Consider the following 15,093-nt stretch of genomic DNA (forward strand, 5'->3'; position numbering starts at 1 on the left):
GGAACCGAGCCCATTTATTTATTTTCCTTTCCTTTATAACCTTTCCTATCTGCCAGCCTTTTTTTTTTTCGTCATAAACTCCCCCCCCCCTCCCATTTATTTCTGCATGCAAGCTACAACAAAGCGACTAAATTCATAATGCCCCTCGGCTGGTCAAATTAAAAGCGCAACGAACGCCACTAAACCGTCTGCTCGCGTGTGTATTCACACCAAGGCTTCCAAACCATGCCACTAGGAAACTTCTGGCCCGCTTATCTGTGGCAAGTGGTGGGCGTAACCTGTTATCTTTGGACACAAGACGGGAATATTTAGACAACGTTGTAGCCCACAGCTATCGTTTCAGGCCCTGACTGTAACCACTTTTGCATCATGCTCACAAAAGGACCTTTAATGATCATCCAATACAGAGCACATAGAAGATTTCATGCTAACGCATTCTCAACGTGCAATGGTAATTAAGCGGTCCCCTATTTTTTTTCCAACTCTCCATTGACTAGAGGAACAAGACGTAGACTTGTTCACAACTTAAGCTGTATAGAAGCATTGCGAAAGATCACAAACGCGTTAAATAAGCTACGGCACCCCTAGTCTTCACGCAGGCTTCGAGGCACCCTGCTATTACTTTCAATTCCGTTATCATTGGGGAGGGCCCGGGCCTTCAATGATGTTACTGGGCAAGCTGTCGCCATCTTTTCTGCATGTTTCCGCATGCAGGGTCAAGACCTATAATATTTTTATTTATTTTTTTCACATAACAAACATTGTTTATTAGAGTGACTAAATAAGATACGCCACTTAGCGTCCCTATTCTATGTTGTAACAAAAAGGAATGTTTACCGTAAAATCATAAATTACAGTTAAGATACAAATTCGATCATTGTATCAGGGTCATTGAACATTTTGTCGTTCCGGAAAGTCGCCGGACCGAATTTCGTCTCACATCTGTAGAGCGATACAAAAATAATGTAACCGTTGTGGTTTATCAAAAAGAAACGCGGGATGCGTAATACATTTTGTGTAGATATATTTTGAAGTAACAGACAACTGACGCCACGCGCATTTCATAGTTCCTTGAAATTCATGACGACGCAGCGACGATGTGACGCTAAACCGGCAGAAAAACTGCCGTGAGCGATAAACTTCATTTTTTATGAGCAATAAATGAGCAAGGGGGTTTTGTTTTTAAATATTATAATGATTTCCACCTAACATAAAAAGCCGTTATAGACGAATGGTCTCTGCATTCACCTGTAACGATTGTCCATACCACCACTCCCACGACTTGTGCGTTGGAACCTAAGTAGAACCTCGGAGATAGTCTTAACCATCTCCAATCACAGTCATCATTTGGACCTAGGGAACGGGCAACAAGGGCAAAAGCGCACAATGACAGGAAAGAAATAAGCAGAAGACACTTCACTACTCCTAATGGACTGCGTCTACGGGAACACGTCGCGAGTTCCTGAAAGACATAAAGCCTGCCCGCACAATGTCATCAATGTCATAGTGTTTCGTCACTAGTTCGCTATAATGTAGAGAAGAATATGTACACGTAACAACAACTTTATTTTGAGAGGAAGAGTGGGGTGTGTACACACATGTAAATTACCCCTCTCTCCCAAGAATGTCCGGAAAAAAAGGGAAAATCCACACAAAGTGCAGAGCAGGCTTCACCTCACGCGGGTACTTTGGAACCTAAATGGAACCTCGAAGATGGCGCTAATCATTCACAAATTTCATATCATAATCATCCTTGGTGCTTAAAGAAGATGCATTTAGAGAACAAATGCACAGCGACATCAAACTACCGGCATTTTGTACTTCTTATGCATTGCGTCTATGGGAGTGTGCAGGTGAAGCACGCTTTAAGTTTTTGTCACAGAAAGTTGGGAACGGTGAGCGGCCTCTTGCTGATGCGGGCAAGCTCACCACGTCCGCCTTTGGGGGCAGTAGAGTGAACATTCCATAAGAATGTGCTGGGCGGTCGCCACGACACCGCAGGTGGAACAGAGGCCCGTGTCACAGCATCGGATCATACACTTGAATTGCGGGGTGAAAGAAATATTGAGCCGGAGTCTACGCAGGAGGGAGGTAAAACGGCGTAGGAGACGGGCAGGGAAAGAGAACGACAGATTTTGGTCTACCGAATGCATTAGAGATCGAGCCGTGATGTCCCGGCGCCATTGCTGCGGAGCCAGGGGTTGAAACCATGCAGTTAGTAAGGGCCTTCTGTCGCCTCTCGAGAGCACAATGGGAACGGCTGTCGGGGACTCGTGGGCAGCCGTTGCTGTTCTCTCAGCATTCTCATTGCCTCCTAGATCGCAGTGACATAGAATCCACTGCAGGGATATATGATGACCTTCATCATGCAGATGCCGAACTTGGTGGAGAATGTCTACCACGATGGGGGCTAGATACCCACGAAGCCCCATGGTTGCTACACATTGCAGAGCAGCCCGCGAATCGGTGTATACCACCCAGGCACGCGGAGGAAGTTGGAAGAAGAAAGGAATCTGCTGTAGAAACAGCAGAATGGCATACAGCTCCACCGATGTAGATGACGTACGATGTGACAGACGATATCCACGTGCGACTGCGTTTGATGGGACAACGAAAGCACACGACGAACCATTCCGTGTGGAAGGTCTATCAGTGAAGACGGCAGTGTGGTCACGATATTTAAGGTGCATCATGTCCGCTGCCAACTGCTGAAGAACTAAAGGTGGCACTTGATCCTTTGGAACCTTGAGGCCAGGGACAGATAGGGAGAGTGATGGGAGCGAAAGCGACCACGGATGGGTCGTGGGAACTGTTGGGTGGGTTATGAACGGAGGAAGCTTGGGCCTCACTTTCATTAGGCACTTCAAGACAGCACTTTGGCTTCGCCGATAAATTTTTGCTAGAAGGGTATGATGACGGTGGTGCGTTCTGAGGCGCGGGTAATAGCGAACGGTTTCCATCTGCGGTAGGATTTCTATCGGTAGCTCACGGGCTTCGGCTATCACCATTCGAGTTTCCGCGGCTCTCGGCACACCAAGACATACCCTCAGGCTTCGCGCAAGTATACACCAAAGTCGTTGTTCTTCAGTCTGGGAGACGCCATGCAGGACAGGGAGGCTGTACACAAGTGTGCCACGAACTAAAGCGTGACGGAGGGCCAGAAGGGACTTCTCATCCATTCCTCACTTCGCTCCGGCAAAGTGACGGATGACAGATATCCACCGGTGGGTCTTGGTGTCTAAGTGGTCGACATGCTTCTTCCAGGACAGGCTGGAGTCCAGGAAGACGCCCAGAAATCTGTGGTGCTTAACTTGTCTGAGCGGCTGATTACCAACGCAAAGCTGACACTGGCGCATATCCTTCTTAGTAAAGGCTAGCGCAGCTGTTTTTTCAGCCGAGATATCCATGCCCACTTCAGTGAGATACCACCAAATCCTATCCAGCGAAAGCTGAAGACGACGGCGTATGGCTGGCCTTGATTTCCCAATTATTCAAATACAAATGTCATCGGCATAAATGAAAATTTTAACTGTTCGGCCAACGCAGGACTGTAGGCCTGCCATTACCAGATTGAAGAGAAATGGGCTTAAGACACTCCCGGCATCAGCCCGTCAGAAGTCACGCCCGAAAACGAATTGGAACTGTCCAATAAAATAAATGGGATGCTCGTCGTGCCCTCCGTTAAAAAGAAGCTTAAAGTCCGGGATAAAGTGAGGGCCCTACTGCACAGAAAAGGTTTTCAAGAGAGCTCTGAAGGGAATTGGTCGCATTAGATTTTCACCGTCTCCCGCCTGAGAGACACCTCCCCTCCCACCGTGCACCTGGAAGATTACCTGGGTAAGGAAGTGGACGAATCTTTCTACCCGGAGGAGGTACTCGTCGTAACCCGCGACGCCAACCAGCCTTGGCCAGTAACGAAAGTGCTGAGAAAGAAGAAAGTGAACGGTCGGCGCTTCTCCTTGGTTCGCTGGTTCACAAGAGCAGCATTCAGGGACGTACCCCCTCTGAAACCCGGCTTGACCTGATAGCAGAGGACTACGCAAGGAAGCTAAGTTTACAGGGTGGTGCGTGAGTACGTGAGGAGGAACAGATCTGGGCAGGAAGAGGAGGACATATCTGAGGCGAACAATTCCCTTTTCGCACCCCGACCTGATAACAACACCGATAACACGCCCGGGAGCATTCGCGTGAGATAAAGAATAAGACGTGATGTATAACTGTGGGAACGAGCATGAGACTTATCGGGAGATTGCCGGATGAAATTGGCAGGTTGGCGCCTGTGATAGCCTTCTGGACGACAAATTGACTAAATGCGAGTTCTAAAGGGCGAAACGCATTGGACGTTTTCTCAGCGTCAAAACGTCGCGCGTACGCCATGGCCTTGCACACGCGGCGAAGAAACGGCAGCGAGGCGACCACCCGAAACGCATGGGACGTGTACGGAGCGAGTGACGCGCGCCACTGTTGCTATATTCGTCGACTACAAATATCTGTTAGAACGTGCAGATGCTCTTCTTTCCTGTGGTTCCTGCGTTCCTTCATTCCAGATACCATTAAAATGTTCACGTAAATTTAGTGTGATGGATAATGCCCCCCAAAATTATGCGAGCTGCTCATACGCCACCTTGTCTGCCGCACGACGGCCATGGTTCTGTCTACTTCTCGGAAAACGCGCCCAGACGCGCGCGATTATCTGTAGTCGACAGATTCCGGCGTACGCCCTCCGCGCGCGTTGAAACACTGGTTTTTACGAGGTCACACGCACGCCGAGCGCGCGCGCGTACTGAAAACGTCGGAAAAACGCTTCATGCGTTTAGCCCTTAAGAGTGCAGCAAGGACAGCAGCTACGGTCCGCAGACGATACAGAGACTACGTAATTTTATGATGATACCGTCACCATCAAGTTGGTATGGTTGGTATGGTTGGGCGACGATTTGGCAAAATGTCTGAAGTATATAGATTGGGCTGGTTGCTGTAAATCCACAAGCGACCAAAAAACAAACACGAAACAACAACAGAGCGACTTGTGTGTGATCTTGTCTCCTGTTTGTTCTTTGGTCCCTTGAAAATGAACGATTTGACCAAACGCTACTTCGCAGGCCCTAGCAAGGGAAACAGGTATGGGCCGCGGACTCATAGCTATTAAGCATGGATATACAGACTACGTAATTAAGTGATGACATCTTCGATATCACGTTTATATCCAGAGTTATTACTAAATGAAATGGAAGATATGGACAATTTGGCGTCTGCGAGTGCTGTGGCGATGCAAGTGGTGACGTCTGCGAGTGGCAATTATTTGATCAAACGCGACTTCTTTGGACCAGAGATTTTCGAGCAGAACTAAATACCAGATATGGAGATAACGCTAAACAAGTGCTACCCGCCCTCGAGTACATTATTTATTTCTCGCTTAAGATGAAGCAATGCTTAGATCAGGGCAATCAGGGCTCTCACACACGCGGGCCGCATGTGCATGGCTTGCAGTCACCTATTCTGTGTCCCGAGGGCTCTTGGCCACTAAATAGAATAAAGCTGCCCCCCCCCCCCCCCCACACACACACACACCAATAATGAAGAATTCGGAATGAAACCAGGTTTTCAGGCATGTTTTTACCCTTGATCGATGTAGTGCTGCTTCTGTCGACGTTAGGAAGTACATTCACATTCGAGCCGTTCCTGTGACTCATGAACCTCAACAAGTAGTTATAGCGATCTGGTCTGAACGAGCATTTTGATAAACTACACTGTAAGTAATATGATAATTGAGAAGAAATAGTGGAGACAAGTGCAGAGAATGACATCATCTTACTTATTACACTAAGTTTATGGGCTCACAGCATAGCAGCAGCCTCTCCGGATATCATGCGCGAAAAACTATATACGGAGCGTAGAGAGGCGCAGAGAAAAAAAAAAGAAGAAAAATAGATGGAGTAGTTATGTACAAGGGCCATTGTGTGAACATTTTTAATTATCTCTCTTTTCCTGATTTTTTTTTCTTTTTCACGTTGAAAATGCAAGCAAAATCAACAATACAGTGTGTAAACCGACAATTTCAGTGCTCCTGAGCGTTGGGATAATCGTTCGTGAAGAACTATGTACGAAGAACTTGCAACGCCTTTCAAATTTTCAATGTCTCATTTGGAAAAGAAGCTAATTTGTTTCTGTTGGTGTGTCAAGTCAAGTTCTTAATTGACGAATTGTAGATGCGAATGCCTAACAACTATACCGCTCAGCTGTTTACGCTAAGGTACTTTGCTATAATTGCAGTCCTTTCCAGGGTCATTACCCCCACCCCCAAGGAGGTGTACACTCCCCCTGAATTTTTCCAACTACTCCCCTGTAATTCATGAGATTTCCCGATACAGCTTGGCCACCAATGCATATACCCATAGATATGTATCCATATAGATATACCACCCTATGGTTCGCTCCACTCGAAATCACGCAGACATCTTATCACGCCGGGTACCGCAGCTTGGCTTCTATGCGCATTGATGATAGTGCCAGCCGCAACAACAATGACAAAGAAGAAATTGTCGTTCCTCTTCGCTGCTGATACGAGTTGCGCAACGGACTAAAAGCTGATACCTTCTGTTTGAATTCAGCATGAGAGAGCCGCGACGATATGGCAAGGAAAAAACTTGCCAAGATACGGGGCACAAAAGTGAATTTGCACGGCAAATCGCCGGCTGTCAGAACATTTACACGGCAACAGACACCTACGAGCACTGGTGCTAAAGTCTGAGGACATCATAGATGAAAATACATATCCGTTACGAAGCCGTTTGAATTTCACTGTTCATGGTAATCAACCAATTTTTCTCGAAGTGCAGCACGCGTAAAGAAGTCCATGATTCGCTTACACGTCGACGTGCAACAAATGACCCACAGTGCCCTTCTCAAACATTGCATCACTTGCCAACTTCTTTGAGAAAAGTAAAAAGTAACCTTTCTGCAACCCCGATGATGGCAGGGGCAACCAAGGAATACACCACAAAGAGTCACTGGTGTATTCTGCATAGCGAAGCCATTATCAACGACTTATACTAGGCCCTTGTACTGGGATTTTAACAGTGATGACAGCAAAATTTGGAAAAGGCGCCGGCAGAGCCCTCTAAAACGGGCAAAACCCTTTGTATCATAGTGCCAAAGGCATATTCGAGACGGCTTATGCTATTGCCCTTCCCACTGGGATTGTAACGGAGGCAACCGCAAAATCCCTAAAAGACCGCAGCAGAGCCCTTTAGAACGGACGAAACCTCTTTAATCATGGTTCCAAACAGATACTATCAACGGCTTATGATGCTCTTCTACAGGGATCGCAACAGAAGCGACCACAAAATTCGGAAAAGGCAGCAGCATAGTCCTTTAAAAACGTACGAAACCCCTTGTATCATGGTACCAAAGGCATATTCATGACGGCTTATACTATGCATTTCCACCGGAATTGCGCAAGAGAGGACCGCAAAATTTGGATACGGCGGCAGCAAGGCCTTTTAAAACGGGCGATACTCCCTGTATCATGGAGTGAAAGAAAGAAAGTTATCAGTGGCTTGGTGCAATGCTATTCTGCTGGAGTTATAACACAGGCGATCGCCAAATTCGGAAAACGTGGCAGCAGAGCCCTCTTAAACGAGCAAAACCCCTTGTGTCATGCTGCCAAAGACATATTATCAACAACTTATACTATGTCATTCTACCGAGTTCATAACACAGGCGACCGCAAATATCGGAAAAGGATCCAGCATAGCCCTTCAGAACGGGCGAGACCCCTTGTATCATGCTGCCGATGACATGTCATCAATGGCTTGTGCTGTACCCTTCTACTGGGATTGTAAAAGAGACTACCGCGAAATACGGAAAATGCGGCAGGAGAGCCCTATATAACGGTCTATACCCATTGTATCATAGTTCCAAAGTCATATAAGAATACGCAAACGCTTATGCTATTGCCATTCTACTGGAATTATAACTGATGCGGCCGCACACTCCATAAAAGGCTACGGCAGAGCCCTTTAAAACGGACAAAAACCCCTTTAATCATGGTGGTAGACATTTTACACACATATAAAGACGTCGCGGCTTATGTTATGCTCCTCTCCTGTGATTGCATCGGAAACCACCGCAAAATTTGGAAAAGGCGGCAGCAAGGCCCTTTACAATGACTCAAATGATATGTATCATGGTCCCAAAAAGATACTATGAACGGCTTGTACTGGGATTGTAACAGAGGCTACCGCAACGTTCGGCAGCAGATCGAGCCCTTTAAAACGTGAGAAGCCCCTTTAATCCTGGTGCCAGGGCGTACATGGAGAAGTCGCGTCTGAAGAAACTGCTTCCAAAACGACACTCGCAAAGCAAAAAGCGTCCTAAGCTGTTTTGTAGTATGTATATGTGAAAGTAAGATCACGGGGTTTGAACTCCGTATCTTGTTCCCCTGTTGCACCCTGAGAGGGCGCGTTTTACAAAATCGCTTCCAAAATGCCACTCGAAATGGCCAAATGGCCTATTTCATCAACTTCGGGGGTTAATATATTTTGATTTAACAATAATATTAAAGATGTCCAATGATGATTTTCTAACGTGTATATCTGAAACTAAGATCATGGGGTTTGAACCCCGTACCTTGTTCCCCTGTTGCACCATGACAGGTCGAGTTTGACAAAATCGCTTCCAAAACGGCACTCGAAATGGCCACATGGCCAATTTCATCAACTTCGGGACTTAATATCATTTGATATAACAATAATATTAAAGATGTCCTACGCTGATTCTGTAGTATGTATATGTGAAAGTTAGATCACGGGGTTTGAACGCCGAATCTTGTTCTCCTGTTGCACCCTGAGAGGTCGCGTTTGACAAAATCGCTTCCAAACCGGCACTCGAAATGGCCAAATGGCCAATTTAGTCAACTTCGGGGCTTAATATCATGTGATATAAAAATAGTATTTAATATGTCCTAAGTTAATTTTGTAGTATGTATATGTGAAGGTCAGATCACGGGGTTTGAACCCCGTACTTTGTTCCCCTGTTGCACGCTGAGAGGTCGCGTTTGACAAAACGGCATCCAAAACGCTTCCAAAACGGCATCGAAATGGCCAAGTGGTCAATTTCATCACTTTCGGGGCTGAATATCATTGGATATAACAATAATATTACAGATGTCCTAAGCTGATTTTGTAGTATGTATACGTGAAAGTAGGATCACGGGTTTGAACCTTTTAGGTTGAAAGTATGTATGGCTTCCAAACCGAATGGCTTTCGTAATTTTCGCTTCAGTTGTTGTTCGTAATATTTTTATGTATATGTTATGTATATGCATATTGATATAACAATGTATATTCCAATGTATATTGGAAAAGGCGACAGCAGGGCCCTTTACAATGACTCAAATGATATGTATCATGGTGCCAAAAAGATACTATGAACGGCTTGTACTGGGATTGTAACAGAGGCTACCGCAACGTTCGCCTACCAGAATTGCGCAATTGGCGAATTGCAAGAACAGTTCTTAATTGACGAATTAAGTCAATTCCGGTAGACCAAATCCAAAATACACAAGCGACCAAAGAACAAACACGAAACAACAATCTTTCAACAACAATAGCAGCATTCAGGGACACCCCCTCTGAAACCCGGCTTGACCTGATAGCAGAGGACTACGCAAGGAAGCTAAGCTTACAGGGTGGTGCGTGAGTATATCATTGATTTACTTGATGGCCAGGTGGCCATCAAGTAAATCAATTGACCGCGATGAAGTGGTCAATTTCATCACTTTCGGGGCTTAATATCATTGGATATAACAATTATATTAAATATGTCCTAAGCTGATTTTGTAGTGTGTATATGTGAAAGTAGGATCAATGGGTTTGAACCCCGTATCTTGTTCCCCTGTTGCACCCTGAGAGGTCGGGTTTGACAAAATGGCTTCCACCCGGCACTCGAAATGGCCAAATGTCTAATTTCGTCAACTTCGGGGCTTAATATTATAAGATATAAAAATAATATTAAAGATGTCCTAAACTTTTTTGTAATATGTATATGTGAAAGTAAGATCACGGTGTTTAAACCCCGTACGTTGTTCTCCTGTTGCACCCTGAAAGGTCGCGTTTGACAAAATCACTTCCAAAACGGCACTCGAAATGTACAGTTTCATCAAGTTGTATAGTTTAATATAAAGGCGATATAAAATACAAAACGGTATCATTTGTATATTACTCACTCAAAATAAAGTTGTGTGTTCCGTCAGCCACTTTGAGTTCTGGATAAAATGACCGTTCTCGTTTCGAACTCCTTCAGACCGGCCGTACAGTCTCAGCGAATGCGTACTACGATAATACTGGGACTTGGAACCTGTCTGAGTCGCAACTTTGAAGGCCCTGGGTGCATCAGGATTAACACTCACACATCGTGCCGTGGCTGGTATGTGGCCTGGAGGACGTACTGAACGAAAATAGGCGATGACATTTCCAGAATTTGACTGCCTTTGTCGAAAAAATCGTAGTCTAAACATGGCCGATGTGCAAAAATCGACGAAATCCCTATAGGCGCAATGCATTAAAATTCATTTGGCCAGGATGCTCTAGGCTTATATTCTGCTGGCACCTTTCATGTCTCCAGGGGTCCTTTACATGGTGTTCTTGTCTATTAGACGATGGCATCTTAAACATTCTATTCTGTTTTGCTGTTAATTGGCATAAACGCTGTCTCCCATTGAATTCACATCCTGTAAGGCCGCTTCCCGCATAGCGGCTGAGTATAGTGACGGAGTGCGACGGCGGGGGGGGGGGGGGGTGACCGCGAATTTAGGGATTGGTTACCACAAAGAACACGACAGTTCGGTTCCGAGCAGCGACGTGGTCAAGATTGGGAAATGACGTCAGACATCTACGTCCACCTCCTCTCGAACGCCGGCATTGATAAGTTTCCTTCGAATAAGCTCAATGCCTTCACGGTAGTTTCCGATACTCCGCTTCAGCTCTCGAGTCGCTATAAAATCGGCCTGATGGATCTCAGCATAAGCAAAGAGTTTTTAAATATCGGATACGAAAAGCAAGATGCGAAAATCGAGGTTTCTTTCGAGGACACGGTCGAAGCCGGGCGAACATTTCGCGTCAACTCGGATCTCGAGAGGGATTTGGGAAAAGCCCTTTCGGAACTTAACGTTTCTTTCGTGTACAATAAATAGCGATACCACTTTGTCTTACCCGAAGACGTGAAAGCCGTGGAATTGGACCCTCGGCTCGCGCAGGCGCTCGACTCGTTACTGGCAACACGCGAATGAGGTCGTGCGGTGAAGCCTCTCAAAATGAGCGAACGCGAAGCCACCTCCGTCTTGTTGAAGCACGCTGTACCATTGCTTTCGGCGACGTCACTTTGAATTCGGAAACCACGTCCTTCGTAACACACTCAACAAGTATTTCCAATCACACAAGCTGGAAGCAACGCTAGAATTCGCGCATAACGTCTACTGTCTGAAAACGACAAAAGAGTTGAACATTCCAGAATCCTTTTTAAAGCTGCTACAGTTCACACCCGCCGTTCCTTCTTGCCGAGGGGCAAGAAGGAACTTTGCGCACCTCTCTCCTTGTAACACGTCAATTTTCCTTCGTGATCAAGACGAAAATCCCTCGATCATTGCAAGTACATTTGCCTCCCGGCTATTATGCTACACCCCAAGCACTCCTGGATGCGGTTAACCAACGCGTTGGTGAACGCGTGCACTTCAGCTTCGATCGAGCCGAACAGAAATGTAAAATTCGGCTTTCCGAGGGCACCACCACATTAAGACTTTCCGAGTACCTGGCTGTGCTTTTGGGGTTCGAATCGCGTACGCTGTTCACGGGCGAGGAGGATGCCACGAGCGCAGTCGAGGTACTCCTGGAATGACCAGAGTAGCTTGATGGGCTTGTTGGTACATGACTCGGAGAACAAGGAGCAGTCGAAACAAGGACGAAGATACAAGAAGACCACACACAAGAAGACAAGGGGAGCCTCTGTTTCTATGTCTTCTTGTGTCTTCGTCCTTGTTTCGACTGCTCCTTGTTGTCCGAGTACTCCTGGAACGCCCATTTCATAACATAATCGTCTACAGGAATATCCTGGAACCCACTTACGTGGGGAGCGGGAAAACCCAATATTAAAAATAATACCCTTTTATTACGAGAAAGACAAGCACATCGTTACCTATACGTTAGATAACATCCAGTATTTTAACCTGTCTCAATTCGAAATTCCCTCAGTGACGATTGTTCTCGCAGACGAACGGGAAGACGTTTACCGTTCCGATCTAAAGGTAGAACCAGTCTAACGTTGCATTTCAAATATGTACCGTAATTCTTCAAAAATAATATCCGTGTATACGGGTACCCTTTTCCAACGAGGTGTTGGTGTGTTGAGCAACATATCCAAATTTATTGTACCCATCTGGCAACAAATAAACCCTATCACCAAGAAAACGTTGAAGCGCATGGCGCGGAATTTGGCCGACGGCGAAGGAATATCGCGCGCAGTAAAAAAAGACGGCCATTGCGACTGGGAGAGACGTGTTGGATTTCATGCAGGGCTCCGGGAAGAACAATGGGAAGCTACGCCGCAAAAGACAAGAGAAAGCGCCCCCTGTCGAAGCACCTGCAGACATCTTTGGTTCTTTTTGAGCGAGAGGGTCACATATCCACTACGCTCCCGTCATGACGTCAACGAAAGTTTCCGTTCAAAAATTCCGTTCAGGTTCTGTTCAATACGGAGTGGAAGATACTTCGTATCAACTTTTTTATCCGGTCAACGGATAAATAATTCCGTGATCGAATTTTGTATGCAAAATTTACAAAGGGCACACTTGGATCTCTACGGTAGCTTCGTGTCTCTGACCGCACGCATTGTTCGCGACGACGGGGAAGAAATGGACGAGAAGGATGTCGGCACTGATCTCTATGTATAAAGGCTGGATCGCGCATGGGAGAGGGGCTCGTGGGAGAGAGGCGTGCATTCGGGCCGCCATGTTGGGAGGCCCTAAAGCGCTGTGTGTGCCCATAGAAAACAATGGGAGGCAAAGGAGATTGTGAGCATTTATTGCGCTGCAGGCGTTGATCGTTGTTTGTCATCACACACTTTTGTAAGGTGCCAGTATGCGGATGTATCCTAACAGTGTTTTCACGGGTGTCCTGCCGTTCGATTCTTAGGTGCGTTATGTTTTGCATTCCGAAACTAGACCGTCACTGCAGTGCAGCGCTGGGGACTGTACTACAGCACGTTTCCCAGCCAATATTTCAATGAGAAACGATGTGAGGTTAACAACCACCATGTATATAATATCCCGTGCTGCGTTCTGGACAAAATTGTCCATAACGAACGGTCCAGGAAAGATATACTCGCAGACAGAAAGATCGTTCTGTAAAATCACAGCCGTTGTTTTAGCCGTGTATGCGTTTAGTATGATTTATATCAAGCATCGCCGCAGAAAGAGTCTTTTAGTGACAACAGCGGTGCCTTGCCTCACAAATATGGACACACCGAAGCAGCCCAAATAATTACTTCACGCAATTAGATCACGCAAGGTAGTGACGCAAGCTTAATCAATTAAGTTAATTAGAAAGTGGTAACACCTCCTTGAGACACAGGATTTATCTATTTTTGAAGTACAGCCCTTTTATGTGTGTTTGTTTCTTCCTTCATTTGTTCAGATTATTTGCAGGCGCGGTTGTGCCAAACTGAATGTCCTTCTCGAGTACTCACATGCTTTTGCTGAATACAACTGCAGCTTGAGCAAAGCTGCTTAGGGACGGGGGCCTGCTATCCAGTGCTGACTGTGTCATGCTTGTTATGTGGAGCACGTTCGAAAAAATGCAGCAGCACATCTGAAACTCCATTCAGTATCATCGTCATCTAAAAGGGAGCGTCGTAGCACCGTTGAGAGACCAGACACGCTTTCTGAAGATCTTCTATGGCACCTTCCGCAGTTTGCACAATTTTGTTCAGCCTCGAAGTCTCTCATAGGAAACACTTTGCATTAACTGTGACTCCCATGTTACATTTTGATGTGCAAGGGCCCTGTTGCACTACACACGTATGGTCTGCAAATTGCAACAGGACGATTTGGAGCTTGAAACAGTTGTGATTTTGTCATTTTGGCCCTCGTGTACCCGTCTGTGAAACGTAAACAAAAAAGTCTAACACGATATGCTTTGTAAAGAAGATGTCTGATGATGAGTAAAGAGAGTTGGACATTTTTCAAGTTGGACATTTATTTCTTGCACTTATTGCGTTTCAGGATACAATGAACGTGCAGGGAGGTCGCAAAAAGACTACATTTATTGTTTTGTGACATTCCTACAATGACAATATATATTTTAGGTATGACAATGGACAGGTACACTCTCTAAATTTGTAGCACTCAATTTTAGGTTGGAATGAGCAATGAATAGCAACTTCCCTCCTGATATTTTCTATATCTGCTGAATTTTAAATTTAATGTGATCAAATATGTCATAATATAATAATATATATAAGAATAATAATATATAAGAATATAATATGTGATAAATGAATGTGTTCAACAGTAGATGTAAACACACATCAGTAGCCAGAGAAGTGCATTCTCAAGAATTTTCTACTTATAGCATATATGTTCATGCCCTATTAACTGAAACAATTATCCCAGTTCCCTGACAAGTTTTAATTTCTGAGAGTGTACTGTAGAGGCGGCATAGATCTACAGCAGTTAATACAAGGTATTATATACTGTGAACAGGAGCAGCATTCAGGGACACCCCCTCTGAAACCCGGCTTGACCTGATAGCAGAGGACTACGCAAGGAAGCTTAGTTTACAGGATGGTGCGTGAGTACGTGAGGAGGAACAGATCTGGGCAGGAGAGGAGGACATATCTGAGGCGAACACTTCCCTTTTTCGCGCCCCGACCTGATAACAACACCGATAACACGCCCGGGAGCATTCGCGTAAGATAAGATAAGCGGTGATGTATAACTGTGGGAACGAGCATGAGACTTTCCAGATAATCGGGAGATTACCGCATGAAATTGGCAGGTTGGCGCCTGTGATAGCCTTCTGGACGACAAATTGACTAAATGCG

The sequence above is a fragment of the Ornithodoros turicata genome, chromosome 9, assembly GCF_037126465.1.
Source record: "Ornithodoros turicata isolate Travis chromosome 9, ASM3712646v1, whole genome shotgun sequence".
In the NCBI taxonomy this organism is placed as follows: domain Eukaryota; kingdom Metazoa; phylum Arthropoda; class Arachnida; order Ixodida; family Argasidae; genus Ornithodoros; species Ornithodoros turicata.